This window comes from Bubalus kerabau, chromosome 18 (assembly GCF_029407905.1).
Source record: "Bubalus kerabau isolate K-KA32 ecotype Philippines breed swamp buffalo chromosome 18, PCC_UOA_SB_1v2, whole genome shotgun sequence".
Taxonomy (NCBI): domain Eukaryota; kingdom Metazoa; phylum Chordata; class Mammalia; order Artiodactyla; family Bovidae; genus Bubalus; species Bubalus kerabau.
Genome location: NC_073641.1, coordinates 13,964,656 through 13,987,021, shown reverse-complemented (window position 1 = coordinate 13,987,021; position 22,366 = coordinate 13,964,656). Strand labels below are relative to the sequence as shown.

Sequence of the window (22,366 nt, the reverse complement as noted above, 5' to 3'; positions counted from 1 at the left end):
TCATGGGGTCGCTAAGAGTTGGACACGACTGAGTGACTTCCCTTTGACTTTTCACTTTCATGCATTGGAGAAGGAAATGGCAACCCACTCCAGTGTTCTTGCCTGGAGAATCCCAGGGATGGGGGAGCCTGGTGGGCTGCCGTCTATGGGGTCGCACAGAGTTGGATACAACTGAAGCGACTTAGCAGCTTAGCAGACAAATATGTAAATATTGTCCAAGGTTGTGGGAGTTGGGAATAGCATATACATAGTGCACATGCTGTGTTTTTCCCCTTCATGGCCAACTTTGAAAATGCAGCAGGCCCTCTTTCCCTAGCTCCTTCAAATCCTCCTTCACACATCACCGGAACCGCACCACCACTCAGGTAGCCTGGCTATGCAGTTTCTTAGCTTTTGAGTGTTTGTGTGCCACCGTCTCCTTCAATAATCGTAGATTCTCTCTCAGAATAATAGTAATTTATTTGTTTTTTCAGAAAACAATTAAATGCATAAATGCATAGGATTATTATAACATGCAATTACCAAAATGTTTATAAATCTGTAATACAGTAATAAATTTGCCCTTTTATTAAGAAACATTAAGAAACTAAAATGACGTCTACCACTGAGTTTTCGTAAAAGTTACCAGGTTTGAACACAGCACTGAGCATAAATAATTCCTCTATACAGTTATGACATGATACAAAAAGTCTGTAATTTATACTGTTGACAAAGTCACAGATACTTTTTCCCCCATCCAAGTGAACCCTAGGTTAAGAATCCTAGGAGGGTAATGTGACTGAGGGGTCATGAAATTTGAAACCTACCGATTTTTAACAAAAACATAAGCAGCTAGTAGACTATTAGAGACCAAGAGAATTAAGTGTTTAGGGCATAAGAATTTCTTATAAAAAGAAATAGGTAAAAAAAACAATTGAAGTTCAATATTAAAGATTAGTATTAATGATTAGTGAGATCAGTATAAATAGATACATTTCAGGCCTCTATTGCTTTTTATTGTTCTTTACTTTGTTTTTCTTTCCTACTTAGATGAAAGGAGACATGCCTTTCCATACCAAAGTTGTAGTCTTAATAGAAGCCAAAATCTTAATATGGAACATGCTTTGGGATTTGTGGGCATACAGAGTATAACAATAAAAATGACACATACCCTAATGTTGGCTAGATCTATATTGGAAAAAAAAAATTTTTTTTTCCTTCCTGGCCCTGGAAGATGGTCTCAATATTTGAATTTCTGTGTAGACCAACATCAAGTTGGATACAACAAGCATTGTATTATGAGGTCCTTTCTGTCTGTTGGGCATGAACTATCACCTCTCAGAAGGATGGACCTGTGGCCACTGGGTTTGTATCTCATTTGATCCTTTTAAAGAAAAATCAAAGAGTGAAAACCGCAGAATAAAATTCAGAGTCTTGGCCAGACCTCCTCTGACATCAGATCCTCATTTTTCTTCTCTTGTAAATTGTTACTAAGGCAATACCTTCTGCTTGTGAAACTGGCCTTTACCATACATCATTAGGCCTTCCCTGGTGGCTCAGATGGTAAAGAATCTGCCTGCAATGTGGGAGACTTGTTTTGATCACTGGGTTGGGAAGATCCCCTGGAGCAGGGCACGGCAACCCACTTCAGTATTCTTCCCTGGAGAATCCCCATGGACAGAGAAACCTGGTAAGCTACAGTCCATGGGGTCGTGACCCCATGGGTCAGACCCAACTGAGTGACTAAGCACAACACAGCACAGCACATACATGATTCAGATGTGAAGATTAACCAGTAGGAATGGTGAAGCTGTGGAGTAGATTGAGAACACCTGACCATTAAGAAAACTGCGCAAAGCAAGGATAATATCCCTTTAAGGAAAAAAAAAAAACTTTCAGAAGGAAGAAATTCAGAAGAGGATATAATTCAGTAACCAAACGAGTCTTGTCAAGTTTTAAAAAGTACAATTTAGAAAATGAATGGTTAGAAATTCAGTCGGGCATGTTCATCAACAAAATGTTATAACGTTTGAAACAGTATCCGCTGTAGGAGCCAGGCAGGGTCTATCATTACTGGTATAGAAGGGCATACTTTCTTAGCTATTTTAATTCTCTTAAAACAAAAATAATTTGTTTTCCACTTTTTCTTTTTTTTTCCCCATTGAAACTGAGAAGATAGTAGATGGAAGATGAGTAGATTCAATTAATTTTCTTCATCTAGGAGAAAGGTTATTAGATGTTATACAGTCATAGCCATAATAAAAATCATATGTAATATGGGGGATTTTATATGATTATTGGTAAACCTCATAGTCTTTCAAGAGAAATCTGACTCTTGAAATGCAAAATATGTACTGTTATAAGCCATTTGAGAAATTCTGCTGGAAGTATTTCTTTAATTGAGTGGAGTGACACATATCATTGATTCATATACAGGGAAGCCTTGCCAAGTCAACCACAGTTTCCCACACCACCGAAGTTTTCAGGAGCCTCTTCCTTCTGCCAATGCAGTGCATCCCCAAGGAGACCCTTGTGTAGACCACAGCGGCTCCCTCAGTTCACAGATCCCAGGCTTCCCACAGGCAGACAGCATGCTGGGGGCAGTGGGCATGATTCTTTGCAAGGCAGCACCCGTCGATGACACTGTGTATACTGACATTGGCAGCTCACTCCAGTCCACACACCTGGAAAGGCAGGAGGAGGAAGGGCCATCACTAGATGTGGCTTCTCCAACACCACCCCAGCTCTCTCCACCTAAAGCACTCATTCAAGCCAGTCCCTGGCAACTGTGCTCCAACATTCACTGCCAGTCTCCCGGGGGGCATTCTCCTAATTGCCTCGTTTTCCATAGAGCATCTGAAACTTTCTCTATAGTAAGAAAAGGGGAAAGTTTCTGCCAGTCCCAACTCAAACTTCCTTCCATGCAAATCTGGAAGTCCTCCCGCAGAAGCTGTTTTCAGCTGGCTTTGCTTTGGTTTCAATCTCTGCAGAGGCATGCCGGCTCCATACCATTCACACCTGGGTGAGGCCCCTTGACCAGTTGACAGGGTAACCTAGGAGGGAAGTTCAGTGTCGTAATCTGCAGCTTCTGTGTGTGTGTGTGTGAGTGATTTGTGAGCAGAGAGGACGGACCAAGCATGTGAGTACAAAGCCTTTCATGAGTCACCCGTCTGTATTGTGCTGCTTGGGCCTTGCCTTGCTAAGCACCACTTAGAGCTTTTGTTGGGGAGCCCAGTTGCCTTCCACTGAGCCACATGCTGAGCTTAAGGATCATTTATTCAAGCAGCATGGCCTCTCTTCACTGAGGCAAGTGAACCTCTTACATTTCAGTAACTCTCCCACCAGCAAAAAGCAAACCCTTCCACAAGACCAGTGTCCTGAGAGCAGAGAGCCTCACTGCCCTGTGGGCTGTGCTGAGACAGAGGAGGGGATGAACTGGATCCAAGCGGCATTGTTTCTGGCCTCGCCACAGGCCCTCGGGGTAATGTGATAATCCCCGCAGGCTAGCCTGGGGAGGAGGCCTCTGCATACCTCACTCAGGGATCAACTTCTGACCTCCTGGCTCCCACTCCCCCCAAGCCCCCACCCAAATGATTTTGTATAAAACGCGAGCTGCTCTGCCATGAATTATTCTTTAGTTAAGGGGTTTGGCTCCTGTGTGAGTTACTGTGGTTTGAAAAGAGAAAGGAAAAATAAATCAGAGCATCTGGGTTTAGCCAAGATCCTAATCACGGAGAAGTGGGAAGAAGCTGGACATGGCAAATAGAGGAGCAGCAAGAAGAGGTTTATGGACATGCTCTTTCACACCGCCCAGATCATTACTTGTTGATAGTAACATTGTTTAGAAGTGTTTTTTGTGTGTGTCTGAATTTCCCTGGGAGCTGGATAAGAAGAAGATGCATTCTGATGGTAGTCAGCATTGTCTTCTTTGGGTTTTCAAACCCCTTAAGGGGATTCTTCGGAGAAGGCAATGGCACCCTACTCCAGTACTCTTGCCTGGAAAATCCCATGGATGGAGGAGCCTGGTGGGCTGTAGTCCATGGGGTCGCTGAGGGTCGGAAATGACTGAGTGACTTCCCTTTCACTTTTCACTTTTATGCATTGGAGAAGGAAATGGCAACCCACTCCAGTGTTCTTGCCTGGAGAATCCCAGGGACGGGGGAGCCTGGTGGGCTGCTGTCTATGGGGTCGCACAGAGTCGGACACGACTGAAGCGACTTAGCAGCAGCAGCAGCAAGGGGATTCTTAGGAGCTCTGGAACTGCTTCTCTGACAATCCAGAAATAGGTCACGGAGCCGAGTTGCCCAGACATGGGTTTAACCTGCATCGCTGCTTGGTTTTGCAGTGAAAATGAATGGTTTTTGTTTGTGATTTAGCTGGCATTTCCCTGTGCTCTCACTGGCTGATTAGCAGGAAAACAAAATATTAACTGAGTACCCAAAGCAGTTTAAAGTTTTACTTTTGTCCCAGTTACTTACTCTTTTAAGGTAGGACAAAGACTTTTTTTTTTTTTTAACTTTACAATATTGTATTGGTTTTTCCATATATCAACATGAATCAAAGACTTTTAAACAAAAATGCTCAGTCTCTGGAAAGTCTCTTCTTCCCCAGGTTTCTCTCCTTTCAGTGGTGTCTGGCTCTGTGGATCATTGGGAGGAAATGGCCCTGGCCTCTGGCTCACCGAGCAGTGACGTGTAGCAACCTGCTTCTGGGCACCAGCCCGTGGCTCCTGGGTACCCTTTCCTTAGGGGCTTCATATCTGTAGATGGAAAGTGCGTGGCTTCTTGGAGTTTGGAATGCTCCCACAGAGCCAGGGCCACCCTCTGCTTGCTGATTTGGCCTCCCCATAGCTCTCATGGGCGGTGGAGCATCACCCTCCTGCCTCACCCTGCCTCGGCCTTTGCAAGATCACCCAGCCTTGTCCCATAAAGTCTCTGGCAGTCCATTCTCCTAGATCAGTGTAGGGGCCACCTGAGGGTTCACATCAGCTCAGAAGCAAAGCCCAGGGCTTCTCTGTTACCTTGATGCCCTGTCCTGGTGGGGTCTAGCTCAGGAGGTGTCTGGCAGCCAGAGAGGAGCGGCTTGATTTCTGCGTCACCTCAAGTGCCTCCCACCCTTGGGAACAAAGCCTAGAGGGGCAGTCAGGAAATACATGTTCTATTACTACAAGTACTATTACTACTTTCTCCTACCTAGATTTCCCCTGTCTTCCTCAGGAAGGAGATGAAAGAACAGGATTTTCTTTTATCCCTTTCTTCCTCTTGACTCTAGTTAAGCCTTAAACAAGAGTACTTGGAACATCAACTCATATTTACAGAAAGTCATTAGCTGGTCTTTTCAGGATTGCTCTCAATATATGAAAGGAGAGAAAGTAATTTAGTTAAACTTCTCTTTCCACAAAACCTGATTTTTAAGCCTAAAAATCTCTCTAAGAAGTAAAATTTCACCTGCTCCTGCAATAGGGAGCTTGACCTCCAGGATAAAAAATTGCAATGACATATTCATTAAAGGAAAATGTAAAGATCATAAGTTTAATATTTGCTGATGCATTTTCAGTACTTAAATCTCGTGTGGCCAGGACTGCTGCCCTGTCTACCTCGAGGGGGATGAGATTGGTGCTCACTGGAACATCTGGCATAGAGCTGTTGAAAGGGGAGGATTCCCAGAGGTAGAAAATCTTTCTGGACTGAGAGGTCAATTGAAATCTTAATCATGGTCTTCTAACATTGTTTGCTCCTGTAATAGCAGAGCAACCAGAAAAAGGAGAGTTTCATTTAAGTTAAATGGCAGAAAGCTACAGGTGAAATATATTTTGACTATCCTGTTGTTTGACCTTCTTCACCAAGAATGTTTTTACATGACACCAGTAACCATAAAGGTTCCATATTTCATCTTTGAGGATAAGCTTCTGATGTTCTGTGTTACTGTCCTCTGCTTAAGTGAATAGTCTTTCTGTGCTCCAGGTTTCCTTTGGTAGTTTTCCATGAAATTTTAAAATAAACATAACAATAAATGCTATGCTCAATTGTAAACTTTGAAAGGATGACATGTTCAAGTTCCATTTATGAGATGAACTACCTTTTCCCACTTATTGAAATATCACCTTAGTTATATATTAAATGTGGTTTATATAAGGATTTATTCCTCCTCACTCTTTTATTTTTTATTTGTCAATTCCAAGACCATAGTCTTTTGTTAGCTATACCTTTCTATAATGTGTTTGCGTCTGATAAAACAAGTTCCCCCTTCATAGTTACAATGACCAGGGAGAAATGTAGGGAAGAATACCTACCAGGCTGTCCACTTGAGTTCATGAGAAGCAAGATGAGGAGGTACTGGAGAGGCAGTAAAGATGGAAAGAGTGGAGAGAAGGAATGGGGGGAAAAAAAGATTCGGGATAAGTACTACCCATGGCAAAAAATTACAGGTAATATAAAATTCCACCCAGATCCTTTGCTTCCTCCTACTCCATAGAGGATGATGGTACGAATATTAGCAGTGCCATACATACCACCATCATGATCATGTCCAGAAGAGCATCACTGCAGACCCGCAGTAGTGGGTAAGGCCCTCGAGAAAGTGGCTGAGATCTCTGGCCTAATATCTATGGAGTGAGTTTGAGCACTGAATTCAGAGATGAACGTAACTGGTACAAAATGACCCTCTGAAAGGAGGATCTTATTTTCTCCAAAATGATGGACCATGCTAAATTGTTAACAGTGGTGTTGTACACCATTTTGGAAGGTCAAATATCCTGATCAACCTAACTCACTGTTGCATGTTCGTATTGCTCTCTAAGGGCACAAAGAGAAAACTGTTTCTGGAAAAAACAGAAAAAAACTTTCCTTGAGTGAAAGGATCCTTTCTGCCTCAGGAATCTTTATTTATACCAGCTTTCCCAAAGGTCTCTCCATCTGCTCCTTCTTTCCCACAGAATCAGTTAACATTCTTTGTTGAGAGTACAGATTTACATAATTGGCTCTTCCTGATTGGAATGGATGTATTGTAAACCACTTTGGGAAGCATGTGGTAGAAGACCCACACTGTAGACTTCTAGAGGCTTCATTATTATTTTTTCTTTCTTGTCCCCTCTCTCTTTTATTTCTGATCTTTCTTAGTCTTTATGATTTTTTTTCCTTGTTTAGTTAACTTGAAACCATTTTCTAGAAACCATTATAGACCTTTATCCTGTATAATTAGAAGCCTTTGTTTAATGTATAAATCCTTTGTTAAAAGAATTACATGGGAAAATTTAATGAAGTCATTTTAGTGAAGTACTTAGCAGTCATTTTGTATGCAAAGCTTAACTTGGGAAGTTGGGAGATGTTTGCAGAAATAAAATGATGTAGAAAAATCCAAATGCCCACTTTTTTTTTTCTTTTTTGCATCATCTATTAATATAGAATATCTACATTGCTTCTACTAGGGTATTTTATGTATAGCTTTTCTTGAACAAAAGTTGAGAACATAGACTGTATAATGACTTTTTGAATGTTTAAATTAAAAATCATCAGATTTGCATGAATTAGACCTCTGGATTGTTAACACACACAAAAATGTTGAGAGTGATGTAAGGGATGAAAAATGGAAATTGTATACATTTAGCTTTAGAATAGAGCTGCCACCACCTTCTGAAAATACAAAAGATTTATTTTGCCTTCTTGTTCAGCTCACTTCTGAGTTTTCTCACAAAAACTTCTTAATTGGCTATCAGAGAGTATTATCTATGTCTCCTCCTAAGATCTCCTAAGTATTTTACCAGAAGGTTCAGGAGAAACAAGAGAGGCATATACTCAACAATATAATTGTTTTATAGACACAAGATTTGATTCCACATGTGTTGTTGTGATACTAAGGGAAAAGATTCTCATCACTTTTCTTTCATGTTTTTCTAAAACTGATCTCAATTCAAGATGAAAAGACAGTTCTAAAATTTAAGATTATTTTACTATCAGAGAGAGACAACAAAAACTGCATTTTAATCAAAAGTGTAGGCTGTGTTTTCTTTTTAAATTAAGCTGAAAAGGCCATTCCCAAGTTTTAGCACAGAAGCCCACAAAGGGTAGGGGCAATATTTATTTAGCAAGGGTGGTTAATAATTGTCTTAATCTGACCTTGTTATTATTTTAATGCAAAGTGAATATTGTTATAAATTGAAGGGAAAATGTGTTTCTGAACACCTTAAAAATAAAAAAAGCAAAAGCAACCTTTTGAATTTAGTTCAAAAATTTTTGAAATGAGTAAGACATAGTGAGAAAACTACATGAGAGAAACATATTTGTGAATTTATTATCTACAATATTTTCTTGAAATATTTCCCTTTTTTCTCTCCTATCTTTCAATTTGATATCTGGGCAGGGTTCATTGTTTCCTAGATGCTTTTTAGATTGAAAATTCCAAAGGCCCAAGATTTAAGGGAAACAGGTGGTGTGGATTTGAAGATGGTGGTGGTGATTTTCTTGGAAAATAGAAAATATTTCCTTGGTCTGAGGAGGAGAGAGACCCTGTATTCAGGACAGAGGAGCCCTGGACTCTGATTCCTGGATGGCCCCATGAAAAGAGACTCAGGAGACACCAGAGGGGAGCTTTATATCCATTATGGGTACATTCTAGTAAGATCATAGATTGCCACTCCACACACAAGCACCAAAATGGTTCCCATGTCTTTCCCCGAGTAGAGATTCTTCAGAAGTAGTGGAGAACACTCAGTCTTAAAAAAGCCAAACAGATGGCAAAGAGGCTGTCTAAATGACTGTTGGGATCAATCTGCCCGCCCCCAAAGATAATGAATAGTTTAGTACATACCAGTTTAGACAAACATCTTCAAGCATAGGAAGAACGCTGGGCACTCCACTGTGCGGTCACACTTGGCCAGTCCTCTAGAGTATGTATGCCTGCATACTCGGTCGCATCTGACTCCTTGTGACCCCTTGAACTGTAGCCCACCAGGCTTCTCTGTCCATGGGATTTCCCAGGCAAGAATACTGGAGTAGGTTGCCATTTCCTCCTCCAGAGGATCTTCCCGACCCAGGGACTGAACCCGTGTCTATCTAAGTCTCCTGCATTGTGGGCAGATTCTTTGTTGCTGAGCCACCAAGAGAGCCTCTAGAACTTACTGCTAAAGATGAGAGAGGGAAAACTGCACAGCATACCGATGGAAATTACCTTCTGTCATCTGACATAATGGGAACAAAATAGAAATTCATTTGAGTTATAGACAATAAAGCTATAATTTCCCACTTATCTCAGTGTGTGGATTGAGACTTATACTCTGTAACGGAGGGCAGGGGAAATGAGGATGAGTATCACAATATCAAGGACTTCTATCACTTTATTAGATTCAGCTGAAGCCATAGAAGGCGGGTTACTCTTTTTCTAGAAAGAACATAGTTTCCTTTAATGACTGTTTAAAGCACCGTCTGTATCAGTAGACTGCTGCTGCTAAGTCGCTTCAGTCGTGTCCAACTCTGTGCGACCCCATAGACGGCAGCCCACCAGGCTCCCCTGTCCCTGGGATTCTCCAGGCAAGAACACTGGAGTGGGTTGCCATTTCCTTCTCCAATGCATGAAATTGAAAAGTCAAAGTGAAGTCGTTCAGTCGTGTCTGACTCTTAGCCACCCCCTGGACTACAGCCTATCAGGCTCCTCCATCCATGGGATTTTCCAGGCAAGAGTACTGGAGTGGGGTGCCATTGCCTTCTCCATCAGTAGACTGGCAAGAGTTAAAAAGAGCTCCTAAAGGCGGTCCATCTCCAGGTTCTGCTGTGAGATCCCCTGCTGCAGGAAGCCAGTCTCCAATGAGTGTCAGCCTTCTTTCTTTTCTTTTACTTTCTTTGTTCTGTTTGTTATGTATTAAGTCTGTCGTCTGTTTTATTGCTCATAAACTAGTAATGCTTTAAGTGTCTTTGCTATGATAAAGATTTCTGCATACTATTTCTACTTTAGTTTAAACTTTCTACTTTAGTTTACTTGCTGCTCTAATTTTTAATTTCTTTTTATCCTTTGTTTTATTTCCATTACTTTAGAGCCCTATTGCCATGTAATTTTTCTTTTTCCTCTTTTAAATTTAACATGACTTGCTTTTATTACCTTCTGTTGTAATCCTTTCCTCCTTTCTAGTTTTGTGTTTTGAATATATTGTGTTTTTATCCTTTATCTTAAGTATTATTTTTTCTACTTTATATTACTTTTCTTTCTAATATGTTTTATCCTGCTAGTTATCTGTAACTTTTCTAAATCTGAAGATTTAATCCTCTTCATCCTCTATCTTTTCTTAATTATTTTACTTTATTTTTACTTCCTTTACCTCAAAGGAAATAGGATTTAGTTTCTAAATTACAAACAAAAAGCAGGGTTCTAATCATGCCGGTAAGATCTGGCCTCTGAAAAGGCCAGAGCAGCAATATTAACTCTCGAAACTGAAACAGATCTATGAGAAACTGATAAAAAGATAACATAAATTAGGCAAAACAATGATAGTAGGACCAGAAAGAGAAGGTTTATATAAAAATGAAGGGGAACAATGTCAAAAGATTGTAAGAAAGCAAGACGCTATGTCTTCTAACAATTCATTAAGAGTTCTAGATAAGATGCTAGAAAAACTATTATGATCCATCCATTCTTCCTGTAAGTTAAGGAAAATAATTTTGATTCACTGTAATTACAGCACGTCCCTGTTTCAATTCAGTTCAGTTGCTCAGTCATGTCCAACTCTTTGCAATCCTATGGATTGCAACATTCCAGGCTTCCCTGTCCATCACTAACTCCCAGAGCTTACTCAAACTCATATCCATTGAGTTGGTGATGCCATCCAACCATCTCATCCACTGTCATCCCCTTCTCTTCCTGCCTTTAATCTTTCCCAGCATCAGGATCTTTTCCATTGAGTCAGTTCTTTGCATCAGATGGCCAAAACATTGGAGCTTCAGCTTCAGCATCAGTCCTTCCAATGAATGTTCAGGACTGATTTCCTTTAGGATTGATTGCAGTCCAAGGGACTCTGAAGAGTCTTCTCCAATACCACAGTTCAAAAGCATCAATTCTTTGGCACTCAGCTTTCTTTATAGTCCAACTCGCACATCCATACGTGACTATTGGAAAAACCATAGCTTTGACTAGATGGACCTTTGTTGGCAAAGTAATGTCTCTGCTTTTGAATATGCTGTCTACGTTTGTCATAGCTTTTAAAAGCTTCCTCATGGCTCAGTGGTAAAGAATCTGCCTGCCAATGCAGGAAACGTGGGTTGGATATCTGGATCAGTAAGATCCCCTGGAGAAGGAAAGGGCAACCCACTCCAGTATTCTTGCCTGGGAAACTCCATGGGCAAGAAATATACTGGGTTATGGTCCATGGGGTCATAAAAGAGTTGAACATGACTTAGTGACTAAACAACAATAACAACAAAAGTAATTATAAAAAAGAGATAATACAGAGCATAATAATGTCCCTACAGAAAAATCTAAAGCCAAAAAGACATGCCTACAGAGCAAATTAAAAATATAACCTCATAACCTAACATTTCAAAATAAGTTAGAACTTAGAAATAATAGAAGTCAGGAAAGAATTAGTAATCAAAGAAAAAGAAAAATTTGAGAATCGAAGACTAAACTTGAACATACATGAGAATAAGTGAGTAAAACCAATAATACCTGAAGATAAATAGTAAGCAAAAAGAAAAAAAATTCATGAAGAGAAAATAATTTAAGAAAAAGTGAAAGATGAAGATAAACAAAAAGGTCCAACATATATATAATTAGGAATCTCCGAACAAGAAAACCAAAACAATGGAAAACTAATAAAAAGCATAGCTCAAGAAAATGTTTTTGAAATTAAAAAGAAAAACAGCACACTGAGCGAACCATGTATCTGTTAGAATTTGGCATAGAATTGTGTCATTTAAAACATGCATAGAGCAGCAAATCACATCCTAGTACAATTACCAGACTGTAAAGAAAAAGAAATTGAAAACTAAGAAAAAAGACCAAGAATGACCTTTTCTTTATCAAAAAAAGAAAATCTGATGTCATCAAACTGCTTGATGGTAATACTTTCTTGCCAGAAGATAATGGAAGAACATGTTAAAATACTGAATAAGGGAAATATGACCAATAATTTTCTCTCCAGTCAAAGTGACTTTCTGATATAAAAGTTGCATGCAAACTGTTATGAATATGCAATAATTCATGGAATATATTTTTTCCTGAGGAATGTACTAGAGAATTAGCTTCAGGCAACAATAAAGAATGAAATAAAATTGGTAAACTTGATGGTGATGAATACTAAAGATATATTTACATATAGAACTAATACCAAATGGTAGTTATGTAACAGGAAGTATGGTGTTCAATGACTACATAGTCTGAAAATTATGATATACTGTTATTATTCAAATACAAGGAAAATAAATCACATAAAAGTATAAAAAGCTTACTAAGTAATTTATGGTTACTATTAGGAGTTAATTAATATTATTTCAAGCCAGATGCTGAGATAGAGGCAAGAAAAAGAAGTTATTATCTTATAATATCCCTATGTGTACATGTGTGCTAAGTCACTTCAATCACATCTGATTCTTTGCCACCCTATAGACTGTAAAACCACCAGGCCCCTCTGTCCATGGGATTTTCCAGGCAAGAATACTAGAGTGAATTGCCATGCCCTCTTCCAGGGGATCTTCTCCCACTGTGTCTCCTGCACAGGGGGGCCAAATAGGAAATAACCAGAAAAGGGAGGTTGCTAGGTGTATTATATAACATAAAACAAATGACAGAGTTGAAATGAAAATATTGATCATATCACAAAATAAAAAGTTAATAGAATTATAAATTCTTTTTCTGATTGGCAAACAAAGTAACATCCAATGCTTTGTTATAGATTATACATATCCAAAGGAAAGAAATTGAGAATGGTTGAAAATAAAATAATTCTCAAAAATATATCAAGCACATACAAATAAAGCACTGGTTAAATTATTGATGTCTTACAAGGTAGAATTTAAACCAGAAAATAATAAAAGAGAGATATTTATATATTTAAAGGCTAAAATTTGCAGTGAAAATATACAAATTATTTATATAGTCACAGATGTATCTTTCATTCTCTGGGAGTTCAGAAAATAGTTGGAAGTTTAATAATATTTGAAAAATTTAATATACTTCAAAAATGCAAAATGGATGAATTAGACTAAAACTTAATGATGATCTAGAATAAAGCCAGCAAATGATTTTTGGAAAAGGCAAGATAATATATACTTTAGATTTTCTGGTTCATACTGTTCCTGTTGCAGGTACTCAACTCTTATGTTGAAGTATAAAACAGTCAGAGATAATGCATAAATAAATAGGTGGGGTTCTTATCCAAGAAAATATTATTCACAAAAGCAGGTTAGGTCAGACTATAGTTTGCTAACTAGTCATTCATATGGAAACCTAAATAACATCATCAGTATATGCATATATCTTTCTATGTAATTAAAGATTATATATTGCTGTCTAATCATATGTATATATTTTTTCTAGTGTGTGAGGAACATTCACAAAAATTAACCCTAATATAGAAAAATCCATACATTTCAAATATTTGATATATTACAGGAGTAATTTCTTACCATAATGGAATAAAACTAGAAACTGTAAAGACCTAAAAATGCACAAAACATTCTAACACCTGGAAACTTATGCCATTAAATCCTACATTCATAAGACTAAGAAAAATGGAAAACAAAAACTCCATTTTTTGGAGTTAATGGAGTTAAAAAAATTCCATCCAAAATGTTAAAAGTTAAATCACAAAATAAAATAATCCAAGAAAGGAATTAATTAAAAGCATAAATGAACAAGTTAGGAAACAGAAATGCTATAAATAAAATGCTATATATAGCAAATAGAAATACTATAAAACCGAAAGCTTCAAAAAACAAAGCAAAACAGAAAGCCACTAGGTAATCTGATCAAGAAAGAAGGAGAGAAAGCGTATTATAAACAATTAAAGAGGACAAAATAAATAATCATAAAAAGAGAAAATTTTTAAATAATTGTAAGACACTTTGGAAACACTTTGGAACTCTATGCAAATATTTGAAAGTCAAAACTAAGTAGATAATTAAACAAAAGTTACCAAAATAACAGGAGAGGCAATTTCTACAGACAGATTACCATCAAAAAAATAGGAAACATACCTAAAGCTACCCCTATGAAAGAACATAATCTCCCAATAGTTTCAAGGGAGAATTCAACTTTTTAATAATGACATGATTATAATGCCACTTAAATTATTCCAGAGTGTAAAAAAAGAAGAGAAGAATTCAAGTTTATTTTTATGAAAAAGGCATTAAATTCCCATAGCTAACCCAAGACTGCATCAGAAATGATGGACTAATCTTACTTATGAATATTGATACAGACATCCTATATAAATTAAAAAATTAGTGTATCAATAAAAAACAGACTCCATTGATACATTTTTAAAAGTATGAATAAGTGGGGTTTATTTTAATAATAAAAGAATCCCTTAGAAGAAATGGAGTAGCCATCATAGTCAACAAAAGAGTCCAAAATGCAGTACTTGGATGCAATCTCAAAAATGACAGAATGATCTCTGTTCGCTTCCAAGGCAAACCATTCAATAACACAGTGATCCAAGTCTATGCCCCAACCAGTAACGCTGAAGAAGCTGAAGTTGAACGATTCTATGAAGACCTACAAGACCTTGTAGAACTAACACCCAAAAAAGATGTCCTTTTCATTATAGGGGACTGGAATGCAAAAGTAGGAAGTCAAGAAACACCTGGAGTAACAGGCAAATTTGGCCTTGGAGTACAGAATGCAACAGGGCAAAGGCTAATAGAGTTTTGCCAAGAGAATGCACTGGTCATAGCAAACACCCTCTTCCAACAACACAAGAGAAGACTCTACACGTGGACATCACCAGATGGTCAACACTGAAATCAGATCAATTATATTCTTTGCAGCCAAAGATGGAGAAACTCTATACAGTCTGCAAAAACAAGACTGGGAGCTGACTGTGGCTCAGATCATGAACTCCTTATTGCCAAATTCAGGCTTAAAATGAAGAAAGTAGGGAAACCCAATAGACCATTCAGGTATGACGTAAATCAATCCCTATGATTATAGAGTGGAAGTGAGAAATAGATTTAAGGGACTAGATCTGATCGATGGAGTGCCTGATGAACTATGGAATGAGGTTCGTGACATTGTACAGGAGACAGGGAGCAAGACCATCCCCATGGAAAAGAAATGCAAAAAAGCAAAGTGGCTGTCTGAAGAGGCCTTACAAATAGCTGTGAAAATAAGAGAAGCCAAAAGCAAAGGAGAAAAGGAAAGGTATACCCATTTGAATGCAGAGTTCCAAAGAATAACAAGGAGAGATAAGAAAGCCTTCCTCAGCGATCAGTGCACAGAAATAGAGGAAAACAACAGAATGGGAAACATGAGAGATCTCGTCAAGAAAATTAGAGATACCAAGGGAACATTTCATGCAAAGATGGGCTCAAAAAGGACAGAAATGGTATGGATTTAACAGAGGCAGAAGATATTAAGAAGAGGTGGCAAGAATACACAAAAGAACTGTAAAAAAAAAGATCTTCACAACCCAGATGATGATGATGGTGTGATCACCTACCTAGAGCCAGGCATCCTGGAATGTGAAGTCAAGTGGACCTTAGGAAGCATCACTACAAACAAAGCCAGTGGAGGTGATGGAATTCCAGCTAAGCTATTTCAAATCCTAAAAGATGATGCTGTGAAAGTGCGGCACAGAATATGTCAGCAAATTTGGAAAACTCATCAGTGGCCGCAGGACTGGAAGAGGTCAGCTTTCATTCTAATCCCAAAGAAAGGCAATGCCAATGAATGCTCAAACTACCACACAACTACACTCATCTCACACGCTAGTAAAGTAATGCTCAAAATTCTCCAAGCCAGGCTTCAGCAATACGTGAACTATGAACTTGTAGATGTTCAAGCTGGCTTTAGAAAAGGCAGAGGAACCAGAGATCAAATTGCCAACATCCTCTGGATCATGGAAAAAGCAAGAGAGTTCCAGAAAAACATCTATTTCTGCTTTATTGACTATGCCAAAGCCTTTGACTGGATCACAATAAACTGTGGAAAATTCTGAAAGAGATGGGAATACCAGACCGCCTGACCTGCCTCTTGAGAAATCTGTATGCAGGTAAGGAAGCAACAGTTAGAACTGGACATGGAACAACAGACTGGTTCCAAATAGGAAAAGGAGTACATCAAGGCTGTATATTGTCAGCCTGTTTATTTAACTTATATGCAGAGTACATCATGAGAAATGCTGGGTTGGAGGAACCACAAGCTGGACTCAAGATTGGTGAGAGAAATATCAACCTCAGATATGCAGATGACACCAACCTTATGGCAGAAAGTGAAGAAGAACTAAAGAGCCTCTTGATGAAAGTGAAAGAGGAGAGTGAAAAAGTTGGTTTAAAGCTCAACATTCAGAAAACTAAGATCATGGCATCTGGTCCCATCACTTCATGGCAAATACATGGGGAAACAGTGGAAACAGTGGCTGACTTTATTTTTTATTTTGCAGCTTCAAAATCACTACAGATAGTGACTGCAGCCATGAAATTAAAAGACGCTTACTCCTTGGAAGGAAAGTTATGATCAACCTAGACAGCATATTTAAAAGCAGAGATATTACTTTGCCAGCAAAGGTCCATCTAGTCAAGGCTATGGTTTTTCCAGTGGTCATGTATGGATGTGAGAGTTGGACTATAAAGAAAGCTGGGCACAAAAGAATTGATGCTTTTGAACTGTGGTGTTGGAGAAGACTCTTGAGAGTCCCTTGGACTGCAAGGAGATCCAACCAGTCCATCCCAAAGGAGATCAGTCCTGTGTGTTCATTGGAAGGACTGATGTTGCAGCTGAAATTCCAATATTTTGGCCACCTGATGTGGAGAGCTGACTCATTTGAAAAGACCCTGATGCTGGGAAGGATTGAGGGCAGGTGGAGAAGGGGACGACAGAGGATGAGATGGTTGAATGGCATCACCGAGTCAATGGACATGAGTTTGGGTAGACTCTGGGAGTTGGTCATGGACAGGGAGGCCTGGCGTGCTGCAGTCCATGGGGTTGCAAAGAGTCGAACACGACTGAGTGACTAAATTGAACTGATTCTAATAATGCAGGAGTATTTAATGTCAGAGAAAACGTTAAAAATCTATCATAGTAACAGAAAACATTAAAGGTTCACAATAATAATAGAACTACAATATAAAATCATACTAATAGAAAACATTAAAGACCTATAATACTAATAGAACTACAACACAAAATCATATGATCACTTCCATAGATGCAGAAGGGCTTCCCCTGTGGCTCATCTGGTAAAGAATCTGCCTGCAATGCAGGAGATCTGGGTTCCATCCCTGGGTTGGGAAGATCCCCTGGAGAAGGGAAAGGCTACCCAATCCAGTATTCTGGCCTGGAGAATACCATGGACTGTATAGTCCATGGGGTCGCAAAGAGTCAAACACGACTGAACAACTTTCACTCACATAGATGTATAAAAGGCCTATAGAAAAATCCAGCTACTGCATGTGCCAAAAGACTCAGTAGAGTGTAATTGATAGATGCATCGTTAATAAGGATAAAATATAAGAAAACTCTAGCTTATAATCCAAGAATTTTTCTCTTAAGGAACTCTGGTACATAGACCCCAAAATGTCTACGATAACATTGTTAATAACAGCAAAAAGCTGGAAATAAGCTAAATAATCATCAAAGTACTACATTACTGCTACATAACTACTACAGTAGTTAATACAAAGTAGCTAGCACTAAATAGATTGGCTGTGCACCTATCTGCTGATTTCAAATACATGACTTTGTCAAATCTACTTGATTTCCTTGGGCTTTTGGTGTTCCTATCTGTAAAATAGAGAAAATATCTATTCTGCAGTGTTACAGTCAGAATTAGAGTTAATATATGTGTAAAGCGCTTTGCACAGTGTGACGTAGGCACTCAGTTGATGATTATCTCATAAGTGCACTAATACTGCCAAGTTTACTTTGCTAGGTTATAGAAACGAAAATAAATGGAGCTTTAATAATAAGGCAAAAGCTATCAGATCCTTTTCATTATGTTGTCTTAGCTGAGGTCCACATCTCTTTTTTTTGCTTGAATTACTATAATAACCTCCTATCTGACCTTCCTGACTCCAGTCTGTTTTTTCTTATCAAGGGTTTTTCAAACCATAGGTCACATCCCGTTAGAGTTATGAAGTCAACTGAAGGCTGAGACCAGGATTTTAAACAATGAAACAGAACAGAAAATACCAGTGCATCACATGCAGTGCAACTCTGTTTTGCTTTGTGAAACTGTTCTTTAGTTCTCTTTCTGTGTTTAAGTGTACTATTTGCTATGTATTTCCTATGGGTGATAAAGTTTGCTGTATCTCTGTATATGGTCCATTCTCTATAATTCAGTTAAAGTGATCTGCAATGCAAATCTGGTTACATCACTTTCCAACTTACATAGCTTTGATGGAAAAAATTAAGCCCTAACACACAAGTCTCCTGGAGATCTTAAGCTATTTTTCCATCCTTGACTCCTGTCTATGGCCTCTGTTTTACCCCATTTGCACCATGGTGATCTATTTGTAGCTCACTGAACAAGTTATACTGTTGGTCTTCACACCTTAGCACATGTGGGTCCTCCCCTTGGTTACCCATCTCCTCCTTCTGTGACTAATATGTCTTGATTATACTGTAAAATTTAGCATATACCACTTCTTTCAGGAAGACTTCCCCGTACAAGTGCCACGTTCTTATTGTTACAATAGTACTTATGCCGAGTATAACAATTTTAATTTATTAGCCGGTCTTATCTGCTAGAACATAAGTTTCTTGAAAACAAGGACTGTTTTTATTTAACTAAGAATCCCCCATGAAAAGCAGAAAATCTGACATCTCTCAGGACCCCAATATGTGATTACTCGTGCTTACTTGGGTGGAAAGTGAGAGATCGTGGTGCACATGATGAAAATCTTAGGAATTTACTTTGTTTTATTTTGTTTTTCATGCCCCAAATTTGATCTTTAATTGATATTCAGTTTACTTTTTTATAGTAGGGCAAAAAAAAAGACCTTTTGGAGTCACTGATAGAAAAGCAGGTTTGAATGTAGCTACGCTTTGATATATTACAATCTTTTGTCTATTAATTTTAACTAGAATACTGTAGTTATGAAACCAGTGCTTTAGTCTCTCTCTCTCTCTTGATTGTTGATGTCTGAAATCAGCTTGTTAAATAAAGTTCATCTGCAGAGCCTCTTTTGTGGCAGCTGTCCCCAGTAAACACATTCCCTGCGCTATAGCGTGCTAAGTCTTTTGAGCCAAAAGATATGTCAAACCATTAGTTATCAAAGAAGACATGACATGTGAGTAGTGAAAATTCCTTAAGCTAGATTGCATGTGGATCTGATATAAATGAAATATAGCATTACTCTTCAAAGATGGATTTTTCTGGGTTTTAGGCTGTTTTTATTTCACATTTTCCCTCTCATTTCCTGTCTTTTGATCGTTTATTTATGGCTAACAGCTTTGTAACAGCACAGATAGAGGGAGAATAGAGGAAAATCAAGATGTGTATTAAGCTCCTAATATTCATAAGAATGAGAGTTGAGTGTTCACCATTCACTGTCTGGCAGACACTATAATCAGTGCTGTTCTGTGCACTGTGCATTAGCTCACACCAGCCCTGCAAGCCTTAGTTTGGGAAATTAAAGTTTGGCAAGATAAAGTAAGCTGTCACAGTTACATAATTAGAGCTGATTTCTCATTCTTTATATTTAAAATGCAAAAATATGATTGGATAGAAGGTAGACATGAGGAGCTAAACTGGGAATTTGAGTTTATGGTTGATTTCTTCAAAGAAACTTTTTCTTGCCCATGGGTTATATAGAATATTCTGGACAATCCTCCTGCACTTCACAGTTTTTACTTGGCTGATATATTTTGCTGTACCATTAAGAAATTAATAAAAATAAAAAAACAAATCTTATTCATTCACTCATTTATTCATATTTTAGAGTTTAGAGATACAAGCAAAAATAGGAAACTTAGAATCAGTGAAGAATTTAGACAAGTAAGTAAAAATTATAGCATTGTAATCATAGATACCTATGAACTGATACAAACAATAAGAGACAAATACAATGAGCACTTAACTCTTTCTGGAGAGATTGGGGAAGACCTTTTGAAGAGGTGACACTTGAGATGAAGGATAAGAGATTTCTGGGTCATTCCTTACATGCATGTTAAAAATAGATGGAGCCTATGGTGACAATGGCCTAAAAATCTGCTGCAGAGAACAAAGTTTTAGAAAGCTGATGAAAGCGATTGTCCAGAGTTAGAACACTACAACTTCCAGGACATTTCCTATTCCCCAGGCTTTCAAGTCTGCTGAGATGACAAGTTCAACATGAGCCTGCTTCATGAATTTTATGATGGGAGTTTGATGGTGGAGAAGGAAGGAAGTATTGGGAATGGAGAAGTTTGACAACTTCTGAAGGACTAGGTGCCTCATCATTTTCCTTTGTTCAAATTCTGTTTCTTTCTATGTTGAATGGGTCACCATCATAGCACTGCCATTAGCCTGAACATTACAGTTCATTCCCAAGTAAAGTGATAGGGACTGGCCTCCTTCTGTTAGGGATTCACCTATCCTTAACTGATTCTGCATTCTTGATAATGGTATAAATCAGAAGAAGTATTATTAACTACCCTTGAACTTCTTGGAAGTACCAGTTTAAGAGAGGGCCCCAAAACTCTTTTGCTCTTATTTTTTGTACACATGAAATAATGGAAAACAGTAGAATCAAGAATGGAACGCATTCTGCTTTTCCAGATCCACTTGGTACAAGTGCAAAAGAAGCCGCAGATGGAAGCACACAGATGGACTCCGGCTGATCATACAGCTGTTTCTTTGTTGGTACAGAAAACCCACTGTGGGCGGGAGCAATGGAGGAAGAGACAATATTAGAATGCAAGGGCATTTTAATTATACTTACCATAATTCCAATGTTTTATTCCGTGGTGAATTGTTTGGGGAGTTCTCTTGAAATTAGAATCCAATCGGGCAAACTTGAATCAATTAAAGCAGTACTGTTTAGAAATATACAGAGAAGTGAATTTGCAAAAGATTTCCCAGTAATCTTGCTTTGTGATGTTTAGACTTCCTCTGGTGATTCTTAGGTTGGAGGGGGAAGGAAAGGCAGAAAAGGCCAAGATTTGAAGGGCCCCGTTTCTGTTCCCAAGGGACTTTCACTGGAGAATATCCTTAGCTCCTTGAACTTTTAAAATTCTAGATACTCTTATCAGAGGCCAGGCCTGCAGGGAGTGAAGCCAACTTGCCTGAAAGAAGTAATGTGACTCTAAGCTAGTTCTGCCATTTCTATTTCCAGGAATGGAAACTTGAGAGCCAACTAAGTAAGTAACTTACTAAGAAAGCTACTTACTGAGTGTCAGGCTGAATTTCATTTTATAAATCATTAGATGCCTGCTATCTTCCAGGCACAGGGTTGAGTGAGAGACACAATGTTCTTGTCCTCCTAGAGCTTATGGTCTAGTAGGGAAAACATATTTATTTTGGACTAGTGAATTAATTATGTGATGATAAATGGAATAAATTTATCCAAAGTAAAAGGTGATATGAGACCATGTGCTCAGTCGTGTCCAATTCTTTGCAACCCCATGGACTGCAGCTCACCAGGCTTCTCTGTCCATGGAATTTTCCAGGCAAGAATACTGGAGTGGGTTGCCATTTCCTTCTCCAGGGAAAGAATGATAGAAGAGCATATCAGAGTGAAACTAAAAATAGATTGAAGGGACAGCAAAGGCTCTCCTGGGCAGCTCAAGGCTCACATGCTGAACAGAGTTATCAAAGTTAAGAAAGAGGGCAAAAGAGCTCCAAATACAAGGAACAGCATATGTGAAGCCTCTGTGGCTGAAAGGGGATTGAGTTGTTTGAGGAACTGAGAGAAGACCAAAGTGCCTGGAGGACAGAGACTGAAAGAAGGCCAGGGAAGTGGGCAGAGACTGGACTAAGAGAGCCTTGTAAGCCATACAATGATTTTGTACTGTATTCTAAGGACAATGGGAAGCCACAGACTTTAAGGAGGGGGGTGACACTTCATTGTGAATATTTTTAAAAGGTCCATTTGGCAGTTGTGCAGAGGTGATTTGGAAGGTCACAAGTCTGGAAGCAACCCACTCTAGTATTCTTCTCTGCAGAATCACAAGAACAGAGGATCCTGACAGGCCATAGTCCATAGGGTGGCAAAGAGATGGACATGACTATAGCAACTTAGCACTCATACATGCAAATCTGAAAGCA

At 38.6% G+C, this 22,366-nt stretch overlaps 2 long non-coding RNA genes across 2 annotated transcripts in view; one reads left to right on the top strand and one right to left on the bottom strand.

Annotated features, from left to right (window-relative positions):
* Positions 1 to 333: 333 nt before the first annotated feature.
* On the bottom strand, positions 334 to 21,338 carry LOC129633237 (uncharacterized). The gene is made up of 3 exons (XR_008704969.1): positions 21,042 to 21,338; positions 6,272 to 6,314; positions 334 to 2,663 (listed from the first exon to the last, which is right to left on the bottom strand). It is a non-coding gene; the product is annotated as an uncharacterized LOC129633237 (long non-coding RNA).
* The window catches only part of LOC129633238 (uncharacterized), a 54,771-nt gene continuing 35,495 nt past the window's right edge, over positions 3,091 to 22,366 (top strand). The window contains exon 1 of the long non-coding RNA XR_008704970.1: positions 3,091 to 3,118. This is a non-coding gene — a long non-coding RNA (uncharacterized LOC129633238). The remainder of the gene's footprint in view (positions 3,119 to 22,366) is intronic.